The 16,950-nt window shown below is 44.5% G+C and overlaps 1 protein-coding gene across 6 annotated transcripts in view; it reads right to left on the reverse strand.

Annotated features, from left to right (window-relative positions):
* ME3 (malic enzyme 3) overlaps positions 1–16,950 on the reverse strand; it is a 377,761-nt gene that overhangs the window by 107,406 nt on the left and 253,405 nt on the right. The window contains exon 1 of one of the 6 annotated variants that reach the window (XM_064492784.1): positions 10,656–10,674. The exons of the other annotated variants lie outside the window; for them this stretch is intronic. The gene's annotated coding sequence lies outside the window, so the exon portion shown is untranslated. Of the gene's footprint in view, positions 1–10,655; positions 10,675–16,950 lie in introns of those variants that run through there. 6 annotated transcript variants of the gene reach the window in all.

Raw genomic sequence — 16,950 nt, forward strand, 5'->3', positions numbered from 1 at the left:
TAATCATTACACTCAGTTGTAGCAAGATCTCTCTTTGCCCCTAGTGGGAAACCCCCATGAGAGTCCTGGCACTGGGTAAGTTTATAAGATAGAGAAAATCACCTGTACCCCTCTGGAAGAGACAAAAGCTGAGTTCTTTCCACTGAATCTGAATCACAGGGATTTCTCGGTTACTTTCCATAGTAAGGAAAAAAAAAAAAAAAAAAAAGAAAGATAGACTATGGAACAGAAGCTTCAAGTTAAGTGTCTGGGCGTTCTGGGCAGTTAAACACTGGTGAGATATCAAGATCATTAAACACTGGTGAAGAATCAAGATTAGAGACTGGTTTTTTATAGGGAACAAATCTGAAGCATTTTTATGGCTGAAAGTTAATGCAAACCAGATAACCCGAGTCTTGCAGATAAGGAGCTTCAGAAGCTTTTCTCACCTCTGTCTCTGCTGAGCTGTCCACCATCTGGCCCACACTTCTTACTCCACCTAACCCTCATTCACTCACTCACTCAGCTAGCAGGTTCTGTGTGACGTGCACAGTTCTAACTGCAGCTGAGAGATGGCAAAGCCCATCTCACCTTCCAGTAGGGAAAATTAACACAGATGATATAAGACAAAGAGATTCATCATTCACTTAAAGTTACAAAACAAGGGATGCCATTCATTTGATGAAAATTCGTTAAGGACCTACTTTGTGCAAGGATATGTGGTAGGCGTGGGGATGCAGCTGTGCAAAAGAGAAGCTCCTACCCCCATAGGGAAGACAAGTATTAAATAAATAATAATCCATGTAATTGGCTCATGGTAAGAAATACTACAGAGGAGATGCAGAGGATGCTATGAATGCATGGAAGGAACTGGGAGCCCTGATGTAGTTTCCTCTGGGAGGGGGGGAGCGGGGTGCGGTGACTAGGAGAGCCTTCCTTAGGAAGCTACCTTTGAGATAAGATATGAAAGATAAATAAAGAGTTAACTAGGCCATGTGCCAGGACAGAGTTGAGCAGAGAAATATTCTAAGTGGAGAAGAAACAGCATGCTCAAGACTCAGAAAGGGGAGGCAGGACCAAAACGGTGCAGTGTGTGGGCAACTTTGTTAAGGACTTAGGTTTTCAGCCTCAGGGCAAGGGGAAACAACAGAAAGGTCTGAAACAGAGACCTAATTTGCTTTGTGGTTTGTTTTGTTTTGTTTTGTTTTGTTTTTTGCAAAAGATCGCTTTGTCTACAGAGAAGAGAATTTCGGGGGGGGCACTAAGAACGTGCTGATAAATTAGGAATTTCCTGCTATAGTGCACATAAAAGGTAATGGCAGCTTGGACTAGGACGACGGGGTTCAGGTGGAGAGAAGCGGGAGGATAAGAGATGTGCGGAGGAGATGATGGCAGGACTGGGCTGGAGAAAGTCTATAAGCTGGTGCCAAAGTCCTCAATGAATAAAGGGTGGTAAACGACAGTGATGTAAAGGAGGAAAGGTTAGTCCCTCTAAATAGCACAACTCTTAGAAAAAGAACAGAGAAGTGGTTTTTGTTGCTATGGGAGTTACCTATTTGTTTAAATAAGAGGATGGGAGTTCTCTCAGTGGCCTTAGGGAGTAAAAGGGTACTTAACCTATGTCCTGACTTGAACGGTTGTGGAGGGTGAAAAGGAGCATGAGAGAGGGTTGGAAGGAGCAGTCAACTCAGGTTGGGGGTAGGTTTTAGTTAATAGATGGAGCTGGAGAGAACGTCCTGGAGGAGACTGAAGATAGAAGAGAAGGTCGTTATTCCTGAACTCCAAGTGGAAGGGGATGGGATGGAGACTGGAAGGCTGGTCAGAGGCAAGAGTGTACAAACTGAAGGTTTGATAGAGAAAGAGATGCAAATAAAGGAGGAGCTGGGAGTGTGAGGAAGGGGGCTAATGACTTGGGTTACAAAGGAGGCAGACGGAAGGCTTTGCAAAGGAGTTTCTATCTAAGCTGTGATCTAGTAGAAGTTCCGCCGGTGGGCAAAGGAGAGGGAAGCAGTCAGGATAGAAGGATCAGCATGCATGAAGATGCAGGCCAGGGAGGCATGTTGGCAAGGCCAGGGCGGCTTGCTTCCGTGTTGCTGCTGGGCAGAGGAGTGGTGGAGGTCAGGCCAGAGACCTGGGCAGACATGAAGCAGGCAGGCCCTGGTCATGGAGGGCTTTGGGGTCCAGCTGAGTGCCCTGTGGCTTACGGAGCTCCTAGACTTTTAAGTGGGGCAAGGCTCGATCCCTGATTGTCTCTGCTCCAGACAAATGGGTCTCTTCACTGTCTTCATTGTTCCTTCCATGCCATGGCTCACACTGTCCTTGCAGAGTCCAGCCTCAGCCCTCTGGGTAAGTCCTACCCATTCCTGAGGCCTTACTCAAGTCTTAGCCCTGGAATAAAGCCCTTCATGACTACTCCAGTCTAATCCTTCCTCCTTTCCCTACAGTGTTTTCATTCTTACAGTCAGCATCATGCCCCAAAAGAAAGACAGTGGAAGAGCCACTATTCACCATTTGTGTTAGCAAAGCATCCTCCTCACTTCACTAGAGAGAGACCTGGAAGACATAAATTATAATTATGAGACAGTAACCTGTCTCTTTCATGTAGAAAAAAGGCAGAACAAGAGTTGTTTCTACAGCATTGGAAAAAGGATTCCTTCTCTTTTCTGTTTTACTATCAAAAAAAAAAAAAAGAGCCCCTCAGGTTCAAGTATAAACAAGGGTTTAGTTTGAAAGCTGTGTGTTAATACTGTCAGAGTTAATAACTGTGTGGCCTTAGGCAAGTTACTCAACTTCTTAAAATCTCAATTTATTAATCTGTAAAAGGGGCTAATAATGCCAATTTCACAAGGACATGAGAAGATCATACAAGATCATTCATGTATTCGTTTGACCTGTTTAGTGTGTGCCTTGCTGTGTTCCAGGCACTGTGCCAGGAGCCGGGCTCTGTGCACAAGAGAGGCACAGCCCTCAGCCTCCGGGAGACTGAGGGTCCCTGGGAGAGAGAGACACTGCACCAGCGATACCACGGTAACTGCCAGCACAATCATCTAGGGAGCCCGGCACCCCGCTCGGTGCCTGGTTCAGAATGCGCCCTCAGCACACATTACATAGCTCCCTCCCTTTCTTAACTCCTCTCAGTCAAAGTAATAGAACAAGTACTGTTCGCTAATATGCACTAAATCCTTATTTCTGAAATTTTGGGGGGGCTCCTACTGTAAGTAGGTACTGTCTTAGCACCACACAAACTCAGATGGGGCACCGAGGACTCCACGGCAAGGTGACCAAGTTCACGTCCTCTCCAGGAGCCTAAGTCAAAGGAGACCCAGCAGAAAATGACCCCACGAAGTCAGCTATTTCAACCTCCAAACCTCTGGCTCACCAGAGTAGACAGTGCACACACACCCAGCCCCAGGGCGAGCGAGCACTGTCCCGGGACTGGAGCTGTGTGGAGGCAAAGGTGCAGCCTCAGATGGGGCCCGGGAAGGCGGCCCCTGAGCGCAGAGGCCGGGCCCTCTCCTGTCCGGCCTCGAAAATATGAAGGGCGGGGGGAGGAAAGGGGACCACCCTTTCCTCTCCTGATGGGCTCAATTCATTTCTAGTGAAAGAAAGCCTGGGTTTCCCTAAGTTTGCTCACCAGTGACAAGGTTATTTAAAGACCTCTGGGCACAATGGCTTTCCTAACCGCCCAGTGGCCTGGGACAAAAGACCCAGGGCCCAGGCGCTGGCCCTGCTCATTGTGAGGCAGCAGCTGCGCGTCCTGCGCCCTGAAGAGAAATTTCCTCCCCCTGCCCTCCCTCACCCCCAGCGCCTGCCCTATGCTCCCAGCGCTGCTGGGGATAACGGCTGTGCTGGGAGGCGGGTGCAGAGGCTCTGAACAGAAAAGCTTCCTCTTTTATTCCTTTAGCGGCAGCGGGGTGGGGAATAAATCTCACTGGCTTGGGAATTCTGGCAACTGTATTTTGGGCATTGACTGGAGAGTCAGTTGCCTTCTCCTGTGTGGTAACCTTGCTGCCTCTGCACTGTCCTGGGGGCCTAAAAATATTTGCCAGTTTGCTGCAAGTGCTTGTTTACAAGTCTACCTCCGCATTTAGACGCTCAGGGTTCCTTAGGGCAGGTAGTGCGTCCTACTTATTTTTAGCTTAGTGCTTGGCTTATAGTATGGAGAAAGAGAGAGAGAACACACGAGGGAATGGATGGATGAATGAACGAAACAACATCAGTGTCCGAGGTTGGACAACTAAATAAGGAAATGCCAGTCCAGACTTTGAAGACCCTAGTGGATCCTCAGAGGCGTCGAGTGGGAAGAGTCATGGGAACAGGGGGTCTATCTGGCTTCATCCATGCAGTTTAGCCCAGCTTTTATGATATTCACTGAGCTTTGTTATTTGAGATTTTGTGTGAATAGAATGTTCGGTGGCTAAGAAAACTGTTTGAAAAGAATACTGGGCTAGATTTTTTCCCCTTAGGTCTCTTCCAGCTTTGCTATTTTCTGTGATGGGCAAATACTTGTATCACTTCTGCTTTTGACCACTGTTAGAACATTCTCCTGTACCTTATTCTTGGAAGGTAGGAGGAAAGACACGAATGAGGGCACTCACTTGCCAAGCATCCATGGTGTGTTCTACTTGGGCCAGAGCTGCAACAGCTAAGCTGCGGCCACCTGGTCCCCACGTGTCCTGGTTCTCCTTATGCCTGTGCTGTCCCACATCTCATGACGGGGTGCAGGGGCTCTTGGGAGTGGTGTTCCAGCCTCTATCTCCAGCTGCATTTTCTCCTGTCTAATTTTAACATAACTTACACTGCACTTCATAGCACCTCTGCTGACTGTCCCAGATGGAGAGGTGACAGCCTCCAGAGGACGAGTGCTGCTGCAGATGGGACGGTCATGGATGCTGTCAAAGAAGAGCTCTTCACTCAAGTTTGAAAAGAACATCCTTAGAGAACCCGACAATCCTACAGCCTGGACCATCATAAGGTTATGGAGGGACCCCCTACAACTTTATCTATTTACTCAAAGCGAGGGTCTATGGAGCACCTACTGTGGGGAGGGCTGCAGGGATACAGGGATGAATACTAAAAAGCTCTTTAGTTAAGGGGCTCCCGTCCTACTGATGGAGACAACGTTAAGAAAATAAAACAAATCAAGATGTTAAACACAGACACAGAAATGTATTCCCTGCTACCTGATTAGAGAGCAGGGAGAGAACTAGTCTCCGTGAGGGCTGGGGGGAGCACTGGGCAAGGTGTCACCGAAAAGGGACATTTGAATTAGACTTTGACTTTGGACAGATCTTCAAGCTTGGAGGCAAGAGATGGAAGCAGGGCAGGCATGGAGCCCCTGAGGTTAGAGGAGGAGATGTGGGGTGCTAGACCATCCAGGGGCTGAGGCTGAGGGGCAGGGGTACGTCAGGCAGTGAGGCTGGAGGGGTAGATCTGACCAGATTGAAACTGGCCCTGCAAACTTTGCTAACTGCATTACGCTGGGGGCAGTGGAGAGCCACCAAAGGCCTTCAAGTGCGGTCTCATGTGCCACGCTAAGGAATGCTAGTTATCTTATGGGCAATGGGGAAGGCAGCAAGTACTGACCCAGTCTTCACAGTAAAGAGCTCTCTGGCAGTTGAGTGGAGGACAGGGGAGGGGTGGAGGCTGGAGGCTACATGGCAGTGATAGGCTGTGGTCCTGGTCCATGGGAGGGAGGAGGATGCTCCACAAAGCACAGTGGAGAAAATGAAGTGAAATAGAAGGGAAAGCTTCAAAGTATGTTTCAGAGGGAGAAGAAGCAAGGCACGATGCTTCCTAGTGCCTCAAGCACGTGGGGAAGGCGGAAGACGTACAAGTCTGGGGGACTGGGGCCAGCCCCCAAGTCTGCTCCTTAAAACTGCGTGGGCATCTGTGACGCTGGGGTCCTCACAGTCCCTATGATGCTGCCTGTTCCTGGGATCTGATGAGCCTCTCCAGTGTCAAGGAGTTACTGGCATCAGCCCTTGTGGTTTGGTGTGTGTTAAGTGACTGCTCAATTCTGGTGTTCTCTTCTGACCTTCTGCAGGTCCCCTGTTATGTTGTATCCCCCAAAATTCATGTGTTGAAATCCTAACCCTCAGTACTTCATATATGACTATATTTAGAGCTAAGGTTTTTAAAAGGGTAATTAAATTCAAATGGGGTCATTTCGGTGCGCCCTAATCCACCATGACTGGTGTCCTTAAAAAAGAGGAAATTAAGATGCAGACACAGAAAAGACCATATGAAGACAGAGAGAGAAGGCAGCCACCTGCAAACCAAGGCAGGAGACCTCAGAAGAAACCAAATCTGCCGATACCTTGATCTTGGACTTCTAGCCTTCAGAGCTATGAGAAAATAAATTTCTGTCGTTTATGGCACCCAATCTGTTGTGGCAGCCCCAGAAAACTAATACACCTCCTGTGAACAAAATCTCACCCCGGGTCCAAGGCTGCCTGAACCCACCTGCGCAGGATAAGCAAAGGCCAGGAACAGGGGCCATGTTCCCTCTTTATATTTCTGTAGCCAGTCCAGCTTCTCCACTGGCCCATTTCTTTATCACATCCACGGGCACCATGACAACAGATGGGCAGGTGAGTCCAGGGAATTCAGTCACTTGAACAAGAATGGCCCTGGGTTATTACCCACAGGGGACTGCTGCTTTTCTCCAAAGAGCCAGCCAATTGGTTTGTGAAGCTCACAGTAACCGCAGCTCCCGGCACACACTCACAGCTGGGTTCCTAGGCTTTGGGAGGGAGACTACTCTGCTATACCAGAATGACTGCTGAGCTTTGCCGAACAAATACCACTTGGAAGAACAAAGTAAACGGAATCCATCTTCAAGAGGGACAGGCTACTGGAGAGGTCAAGGAGCACTTCCCCAGCTGCGGTGACTTCATTACCACATCCGAGGAGAGAGAAGTGTGAGGTCTGACGCTTTCATTAGGCAAACACAGGGTATTTCATTGTAACCGGTGGGGAGACCCGGTTCTCCTAGACAATTACTGGATGTGGCTGGCTCAGCCTCCACATCGGAGATAAGCCATGTATCTGAGGGTTGCTCCTGAAACCAGCAACAAAGGAGCACTTTACCCAATTCCCCTCCAGATTTGGAGATGTCGCGTTTTCTTTGTCTCTGGCTAACAACAACAGAAGAGGTTAGAACACTACCGTCTGGAATGTCCGAGGAAGCCCTCCAATTCAGCAAGAACGGGAGAACAGAATTCCTAAGTCACTCTTCTGGGAGGAAGTCCGGAAGGAGGAAGCGCACAGAACTTAGGAGCCAAGGAGACCCGCCTATGAATCCAGTTCCGTCAGTTACTAAGTCTGTGACCTTGTGCGATTTGTTAATCCTTCCACTGGCCTCAGCTTCCTCACCTATAAACCTAGCAGAGATGATGACGGTGGGCTAGGCTCACTGCCAGGAAATGACTCACTTCTGTAAATGAGAGTACAGGTCACTGTTACCTGACAAGGTAACAGTGCAGACCAGCAATTCCTCAACCTTTCTTCACTCACACAGTAAAAGTCAGCCAGCATCTGAATTTCCAGGCACCAATATACAAAACAGACAGGGTCTTCCCACTCCAGGAACTGACACTGCTATTCCCAACCTGCTGGGACTTTTAACACCTGTCACAAAAGGATATTATGACACTCTGGACATCTTTCTCAAGAGATGCTACTTTGCTACAACAATAGTAAGAACAACAGCTGTCATCTCCTATTTTGGTTTTATGCTTAGTATTTTGTAAAACAACACTTACATACAGCATATGAGCCACATAAAGTCTTTGGAACATAAACACACAGCCAGCAAGCTGCAGAGCTAGGAAATAAGCCTGGTCTCCATCTGATTCTGACTTCTATAGGGATTTTGTAACATACATTTCCCCTAAGTTTAAAGATAATATATGCTTGAGGGGGAGGGTATAGGTCAGTGGTACAGTGAGTGCTTAGCATGCATGAGGTCCTGGATTCAATCCCCAGTACTTCCATTAACGTAAATAAATCTAATTACCTCCCCCACCAAAAAATTTAAAAACAAAAAAGAAAATTTTAAATCTAAAAAGTAACATATGCTTATTATATACTGAAAAGTTAATAAGTTACAAGTTAAGAAAAATTAAATAAAAAGCATACCTAATCTCATCACTCAGGGATAACCACTGTATCATTTTGCTCTATTTCCTTTCGATATTTTTTCTGTGCTTAAAAAAAAAAAATCTTTGTTTAAACAAAGTTGAGATCATACTATATGTAAAATTTCATATACATATACATGACTTTTTTTTCCACTTGAAATATGATAACCATCTTCCCACATACTAAAACTTCAACCTAAAACATCATTTAAAAATTGAAACACTCCAACCGATTATCTAACAATTCTTGCTTTATATACTATCATTGTTTCCAAACTTTCACTATTATCAATTATGCTATATGATGAGCAGACATAAAACTTGGCATTTCTGACTTTCATTTAGGTTGAACTATTTACTGCAAGTGGACTTCAGAGACTGATGACTTTTCCTTAATTTATGCAGCGAATATTTAATGAGCACCCACTAGGTGACAGACAACATTCAAAACTGGTGATGCAGCAATAGGCAAAAAAAAAAAAAAAAAAAAATTTAAAGATAGACAAAATATCCTTGCCTTCATGAAGCTTCCATCCCAGAGCAATTTATACAATTTTGTCTCCTTAGCATATTGCCAAATCACTTTCAGAAAGGCTAGAGCCACTTACCCCCGACTAGCAGTACATAAGTAGCTGTCTTACTGCATTTTCACCAGCACTTAGTATTATGGCTTAAAGTTTTTCTGACAATCTCATAACAGTTAATGGCAATGCTGCATTCCTTAAGGACCTTTCCCCTTCCCTCCCTGCCCCTACATATTCACCACTTCACAAAATACAAGTAAACTGAAAAGACATTTGAATTCCCACCCAGATGGTAAGTTTCAAAGTTGTTTTATTTTATTTATCACCTCTTATACTTTGCAAGGCAGCCCTTGAAAGTAGCAGGAAATAATGATGACAAATTCATGTCCTGTGAGAGCTTGATGTGTCTGGGAAACAAGTAAGCATCGAATTTCTCCAGCCGAATGCCAGGCCTCCTTGGGGGGCTCAGCCGGAACAAGCCAGGTGGGATCGCTGCAGGGTGGGGCTTGAGGTCAAGATCAAATGAGCTTCTCTCACCAAAGCACTTGGTAAGCTACAAAGCCCTGGGCAGTAAAAGGGTGTTTTGTTCTTTTTCATGGAGGCCTTTGGAGATTTTGAAGGTTTTGAACGTTGAAGATTTTGACAGGACCTTATAATATCTATGGAAATATATTAAAATAAGTAAATAAAATATCAAAGAAATGTAATATTTTTGGAGTGTTTATCATGTGTTAGAAGTTTTCAGAATATTCTTATTACCATAAATACACACACTCTGTTTCAGGCACTGCTTTAAGCACTTTCGACTCATGTCATCATCACAATCAGCTTATGATGCAGAAACTATCATCTCCACTTGACAGATGAAGACACTGAAGCACAGTACTTGTAAAGCCAGGGTCTGATCCCAGTTGTCCTCCCTTTAAAGCCTGTGCTCTTAGACACTATCTCGTAAGAAGGAAACTGATGATCAAGCCAAGTAAGTAATCAGCTGGTTCAACGGTTCGGGTCAAGAGAGACTCACGGAGTGCCTTCGGTGAGCCAGGCACTGGGCTGGCCCAAGGTCACAAAGCTCATGTGTGAGAGGGCTGGACGCTTGGATCGGGCCGTCACTCTTTCTACTACATCTTGTTTAAGGAAAATGTTTTCTTGTTTGGGTTGATGTCTAAGAGGTAAGGCTGGCACAGGGCACAGTGCTCATAGAACAGAAAGCCAGAGCTACAGGAACAGACGCTCAGCTGTGCTGTGCTTTGGGAAGGCAGTCGTGTTAGGACGCACATCTGGGTGAGCCCTCTCTATACCTCTGAGGCCCCAGACCCTCTAATATGGTCCAGGTGGTTCAGAATGTATCGTTTTTGGTTCAGATGCCTCCATGCAATGAAAACAAGTCTTTAGAATTCCAAGAAGTGTTCTTAAAATCCTAGGCCTTGATATTAAAATCTGCTGAACCTTCAGTTATTGAAAATTCTCTTATATTTTGCCCCTGACAACTCACACCATACCTCAGACTGCTTTGATAGCTCCCTTAACGGTTGCCTTCATATTTCAAAACCTATGAAATTACATATTTGAAGGAATTATTCATTTTTTTCTTATGGAAAGCATACACACCCCATAATGCTTTAATAATGACAACCAGATGGATTGAGGGGTCTTTGACAAGGGGTTTCTTTAGCTAATTTGAGAACACACTGAATTTCAGTCTCTTCTGACCAGTGCAAAAATGAGCAGAATGTAAAGTGCCCTATAAATTTCCTACTTGTGCAATTTTAATACTTTCATCATAGTCAGATGAAATGTATTTAATGCCAAGTCTCCCCTTTCTCCATTTTGAAAGTACAGGTTTTAGCCTTTACTCAGGAAAGCCCAAGAAATGTTTAACCAGAAGAACTGGATCCTGGAAGTAGTTCCCACTCAAAATTCACCCCATAGTACCTCCCAGTCATGCTTATGCTCCGACCTCCTTCTTTCTTACTCTCAAAAGACATTAAAACAGTTTCTTACTTACATGTAGAGTCACAGGATGTTAGGGATGGAAGAGACCTTAACAGTCATCTGGTCTACCTCTGTCATGTTATAGCTGGGGAAACCTGGAATTTCAGAAAGGTTCTGTGATGTGGTTGAGATCACGAAGGGAGGAAGCGGCAGAATTTAGACCTGAACCTCATTCTACGTGTAATGTCCATCCATCATACCACTTTGCCTCTCTTCTGCTTGCATTTTCTGTAGTTTCTCTCCTTTTTCTTTATGTTTTCCATTTCCCCTATCAGAACCAGGTCTCAGACGATGATGGGATGGGTCAAACCATGCTGGTGGGTGTGAAGTGTGTATCCCATTGTGATTCTGATATTAATTTCCTTAATGATTAATGATGTTGAACATCTTTTCCTGTGCTATTGGCCATTTGTATATCTCCTTTGGAGAAAGGTCTATTCAAGAACTTTGCTCATTTTTTAGCTGTTTTATTTGTTTTTTGTCCTTTTGTTGAGTTATAAGAGTTCCCTATATATTCTGGATACTAAATAATGATCAGATATATGACCTGTAAACATTTTCTCTCATTTTATAGCTGATCTTCGTATCTTAATGCTGGGTTTCTGTCTAAGTCTGTTGCTTACTCAGAGAGACGTCTTATGATACTAAAGAGTTTATTTTCATATTTTTAAGTACAGTTGTCTTATGCCCGTCAAACTATAAATGTTTGTTTTGGAAAACTACATTTGTTAAATCTGTCATAGAAATCTGTTATTAAACTTTGTTTTATAGCAGAAAAAATCAACAAGTATTAATTAAGCATCTACTACGTCCCCTATCCTCAACATATTTTGATTTAATTTTGAGCAGGACTTTTACTACAGCCATGGTTACCCCCTACATAATCCAGTTCGGTATATGGGGAAAGTGCTGGAATTAGTGCTCAGCTTCATGGGTAGCTAAGCTCAGACAGGCTGCTTTGCCTCAGCCCCTCAATTTTTCTTATCTGTAGGATGGGGGTGATAATACCCACTTTGCCTCCCTTTGAGGGCTCCTGTGAGGATGGAATGAGGAAAATGAGAATCTGCACCAGGGAATCAGAATAACCTTGGAATAACCTTGTCCACACCCAACACACACACACAGAAAAGCACTTCATACACTGTTATCCATGTACTGGTTTTGTCCTGGGCGGGCCAGGCCAGAAAGTGTCCTCACCGCACTGCTGGAGTGAGTTTTCTAAAACACAAATCTGACTGTGTTGCACTGTCTTCTAAAATCCTACAGTGGCTCCCCCTCTCCTAAGAAAGTCTTGGTGATCTTACCCCTTGGCCACTTCTCTGGCTCTGACCTAAAGGGCCCTAGGTCCGGCTGTCTGCATCACCTCTGCCTCCCCTCAGAGCATCTGCATGTGCTATTCCACAGACACTCGTTTTGAAGGCTGGACATGCCTCCAAGTCATGGAGTCTGAGACCTGTGACCAGGTGTCGGTCCTAGGAAGCATCTTAGAAGCGTAATGGAGAGGAAATTACTCTGCCTTTTGAAGACTTTTTTAGGGGAGCTCAATTCTGCCTCCAGGAGCTGCGTGACTCTGGGCCAGCTCTCTGGGCCTCAGCTTCCTTATCCATTAATTCAAGTGAGCTCATAGTCCTTTTCAGTCTCTGACATGGCATTTCCTCTATGAACAGTATTTTTTTAAGCTTTATTGAGGTATAATTGACAAATAAAACTATAATATATTCAAAGTGTACAATACGATGATTTACTATACATACACGTCGTGGAATAATTCCTTCCACTGAATTAACACATCCATCACTTTGCACATCTACCCTTTTGCATGTGTGTGTGAGAACACCTAAGTTCTATCTCTCAGCAAACTTCAGTTACACAATACAGTATTATCAACTACAGTCACCATGCTGTACCTTAGATCAGATCCTTGTAACTGGGAGTCTGTACCCTTTGACCAACATCTCCCCATTCCCCCCACCCCCAGCCCCTGGCAGCCACCATTCTACTCTCTGTTTCTATGTATTCAACTTTTTTTTTTTAAAGATTTCACATATAAGTGATACCAGGCAGTATTTGTATGAACAAGTATTGTCTGTTGCATTACACTGAAGTCAGTGGTCCTTAATAATAGTCACTGTTCACTGATGTTTACTATTTTAGGCTCTATTTAAATACATTATTTTAAATCTTTGTAATAACCCTTTGAAATAGATTTTAAATTACACCTGTTTTATACATGGAATGAACAGTAATTTGCCTGAATCACACAGCCAGAGAGGGAGGAGCTAGCTAGGGTTCAAACCCAGGCAGCCTGGTTCCAAAGCCCACAGTTTTTTCACTTTAAGTCCCTTCCTCCAGGACTCTTCCAATGATTTTCTTTTCCCTGAGTCTGCCTGAGGGGCCTCCCACAACTGCCCAGAAATCCTTGACAATTTCTCCACTCTACCAGCTTTCTAAGGGTTTCCAAAGCCCACATGCGCTTCTCGTAGAGAAGGATCTGGAGTCCACTCCATGTAGCACAGAGAAGACTCCACCTCTCCTCCCTCCCCAAAGCTGTCTTTTAAGAATAACATATACCATACGACATAAGACTTTTGAGAATAACAGTAACAGCAAAACCATGTGACCCTCACATAGCAAAGACCAGTGTATCCCTTGCTGTCTACCTTATGAGAAAACCACAGCAGTTCCATAAGTTAAGGGAGGGTTGATTTTATAGATGACATGACTGAGGCTTAGACAGTTCACCTGCCCATGGTCACACACCTGGCTCCACATACACCATTCCCCTCCTGGGCCAAGCTAGAGTTTGGGGGAAATATCTCAGGGACCTGCCTTACTAAGGTTCTCTTTGTGGACAGAAAAGGGAAGGGAGGGTCTCTGGATAGTTATAGCCACACACTCAAGTGCCACTCAGATGGAGCCCTGGCCTTGACCCTAAAGAATCAATCCGTGGCCAGCCTTTGGTGAAGCTATTTTCAGGACCTTTTCAGGATTCTCACATTCCACTACACAGGTTTTACCCGTGCCCCACACGCGTGACAGTCCCCCAAAATGTCCCTGACAACCCCACTGACTGACGTTCCCCAGATGCTGCTCCGGCCTCGAGGTTCCCACATGGGGATGATGGAGAAACCCACCATCACCCAATGGAAACTGACAGTCCTTGGTGCTGATGATTCTTCCTGTAAGAAAAAAATGGAGGAATTTCGGTGGCACAGTGTAGTGACTTTGGCTGGTTGACTGGTTTTGAGTTGGAGGTCATTTGTCTGGCTTTGGATTTATCTGGTGTTTACCCTTCCTGTCTTAATCATCCCTACTTCTTTTTCTAATCCATGTGTCACCAGGAGAAAGAACTGCAAATATGGGAGGTTGCTGTTTTCAGCAAATTCACTCAGTAACCAATGCCAAACCAGGCTTTGCCTGAAAGCCAGTCTGTGGCACTGACAAGAGGGGGAGATAGGGTTACACTTCTTGTAAACCAACAGCTTGATTTTCATTTTGGCACGCTGGCTTTTGTTGTTATTGTTGTTATTCTGGACTGAAGGAGAGGCTTATTTTTCATAGCTGGGTTTATGGTTTGGTGTAACACTGCTCCTTGAAACTTGCTGAGCAACTTCCATTCACAGCCTTCAAGAATGCTAGCAGTCCACCTCCTCTCAGAGAGATCCTTTTAAATTGCAAATGTGATTATGCTGCTCTTTTTTAGGGGGAGGGGATATTCTGGTCAAAAATTACTTTTCAGACTTGTTGATTGGGCTGATAGTTACCTGGCATTCCAGCAGCACTGTGAAGTTGGCTGGCCTCTGTTTTGACTGGTTTACACACAGGTCATTAAATATTTTCTGTGTCACCCTACTTAATAATCTCTACTTCTACCCTTGTCCTTGTAGCACTAAGTCAAGCCATCACAGGAAACACATCATGCTTTAAATAAACCAAGGTCTCTTATCTTCTCCTACCTTTACCTTGGAAGCCCACAACTTTCCCTAACTCCTCTCATCCTTTAATGTTCTCAGGTCTGTGAGATCTCCCCTAACCCCTTCCTCTCTCCCTTTTCTCACCATGCACACTGTGAGTCTTTCTTCCTCTCTGGTTCCACAATGCTGCCTAACACCAATGAGCTGGGACACAGTCAAGTCAGTATCATCAGAAGAAAGTAAACTAGCAAAGTCAGTCCTTCTCAGAAAAGAGTTACAGACTCCTAGAGGTGGAAGGGATCTAAGACGGTCCTTCCCACCCTCTTCTTTGATAGACGTTTTTTTCAGCGTCTAGTCAAGCACTTCCAAAGATGAAGAAGTCAGTGTCTGGGGAAGGTTTATCTTTGCATAGAGTAAAAGTTGATCTCGAAACAAACTCTGCTCATATGCCCTTGGCCTGCCTTCTGGAGATGCAGAATAAGCCTACTTCTCATTCTTGAGGACCCTTCAGATATTTAAGGAGGGCTGTCATGTGCCTTCTGTCCTTCAGAAAAAGGTTGGGGTCCTAGAATCATTTTTTTCAGGCATGCTAGGGTGAGGATTGTGCCATGACTGTACCCTTAAGCCAAAGGACCTGTCAGGTTGTTTCCCAAATGTTTGGCACAAGGCTGTTGTTTGGGGAAACATAAATACATTTTATTCCAGAATTGATTAGTTTAAGCATAAGCAGTACATTCCTTTAAATACAAGGTTACAAGTGAAGAAAAGTTTTTAAATAAAAATAATAGAAGGCATTTCTTAGAGAGAGACGTTCCAAACATTGGATCAAGCAGGTTGAAGTTCAGCTGCAGCTCATTATTTGTGAAATGTTATGCCTGTTTGCCTGTTTCTTGCAGAGAGACAAGGAGGCAGCCAAAAGATAAGGCTCTGTGCTTCTGAGTCCATGTACGCTGCCTTCATCTGAGGAAAAATTCCTAGGAGGGGCCACTGTGGGGAGCTGGAGACCACTCTGCAATGAAAGCTAATTCTAGGAAAAATAAGTGTGCATGTGGCGGAAGGGGTCTGGGCAGTGTCTGACTCTATTTTGGGAAATGATCCTGGAATTTTCCTCTGAGAATCTGCTCACAAGAGTGATGTTTTTAGGTAGGGTTTCAATGCAGTTTTGCCCCAAAGCCGAACAATGTTGACTCAAATACCCTCCAAGCTCCCTCTAGAGGTTCAAGTGTGCAGCTGCCAGCAGAGTTCCCAGGCTGGGAAGCCTGCCCCAGGATCCAGGGAGGGGTCAAGAGACACACAAGGGGTTACCAATTCTTTCTGTTAATTAGAGCTAAATCTGTTGGTTGAAAAAAATTAGAAAACAAAACAAAACTCCATGCTCTAAATAAAGTAAGGTTGAGATCAAATGGATCGTGAATATACATTCATATAGAAGAGCTAATAACTGGTAATATTCTAAAATTTCAAGTGAAGTAATAGGCTGATGGTTCAAAATACAATGAAAAAAAAAAAAACGAAAATTCTTAATGACTTCCCTGCATTCTCTCATGTAACTTTCACAAGCTCCCTTTTAGATAGATACGGTTATTAGCACCATTTACAGATCAGGAAGCAGGGACTTACAGGAGTTAAATCCTTTGTCCTAGTTCATGCAGTTCATATCTGGTGACGCCAGGCCTGGAACCCTAGTCTGTGCTCTTAAACAATAAAATAGTGCTTTCTCATTGGAGGAAACTAGACTCGTCAAGATTAAAAAGTAGTCCCAGGCACCCAACAAGCAGTGGTACCGTTAATGAGGGACTTGACTGAGAGGGCACATACAACACCTGGTCCATTGTGAATATTCAGTGGAAACCTTCCCCTCTGAAATGATCACCAATCTGGTTACATGCGTCCTGTGTCTTCCAGAGCACAGAGACCCTCTGGGAGACAGTCCATGCCATTTAATCTTTGCATCCTATCCCCTAGACCTGTCTGCTGCCTATAATGGGTGCTGCATACACACTGTGAGGTGACAATGAATGGTTGGATGCTATTGCCTGTCCTTCAAGAGCTTATAGTCTGCTAGAAATGACACGATTTGTGCACACATACACACACACCCACCAGTATAATTATAATACTAGCCAGAAGTGAGTTAAAATACCATTAAAGAGATAAACCAGCAACTCCTCACTCTTCATTTATACAAAGCCAGAAAGAAACTTGCTCATGTACAAGGAGATGTGCAGAAACAACTGCAAAATTGTTTCTAATGGTAAAAATTGGGAACAACTAAATTTTCATCAACAAAGGCGTGGAAAAGTACGTTTCAGTTTACTGATACAATGGAATGGTATATACAGTAATTAAAATGAATGGAATGAGTGGTCTAAAACTAAAGGTATTACATGGATG

This window comes from Camelus dromedarius, chromosome 12, assembly GCF_036321535.1.
Source record: "Camelus dromedarius isolate mCamDro1 chromosome 12, mCamDro1.pat, whole genome shotgun sequence".
In the NCBI taxonomy this organism is placed as follows: domain Eukaryota; kingdom Metazoa; phylum Chordata; class Mammalia; order Artiodactyla; family Camelidae; genus Camelus; species Camelus dromedarius.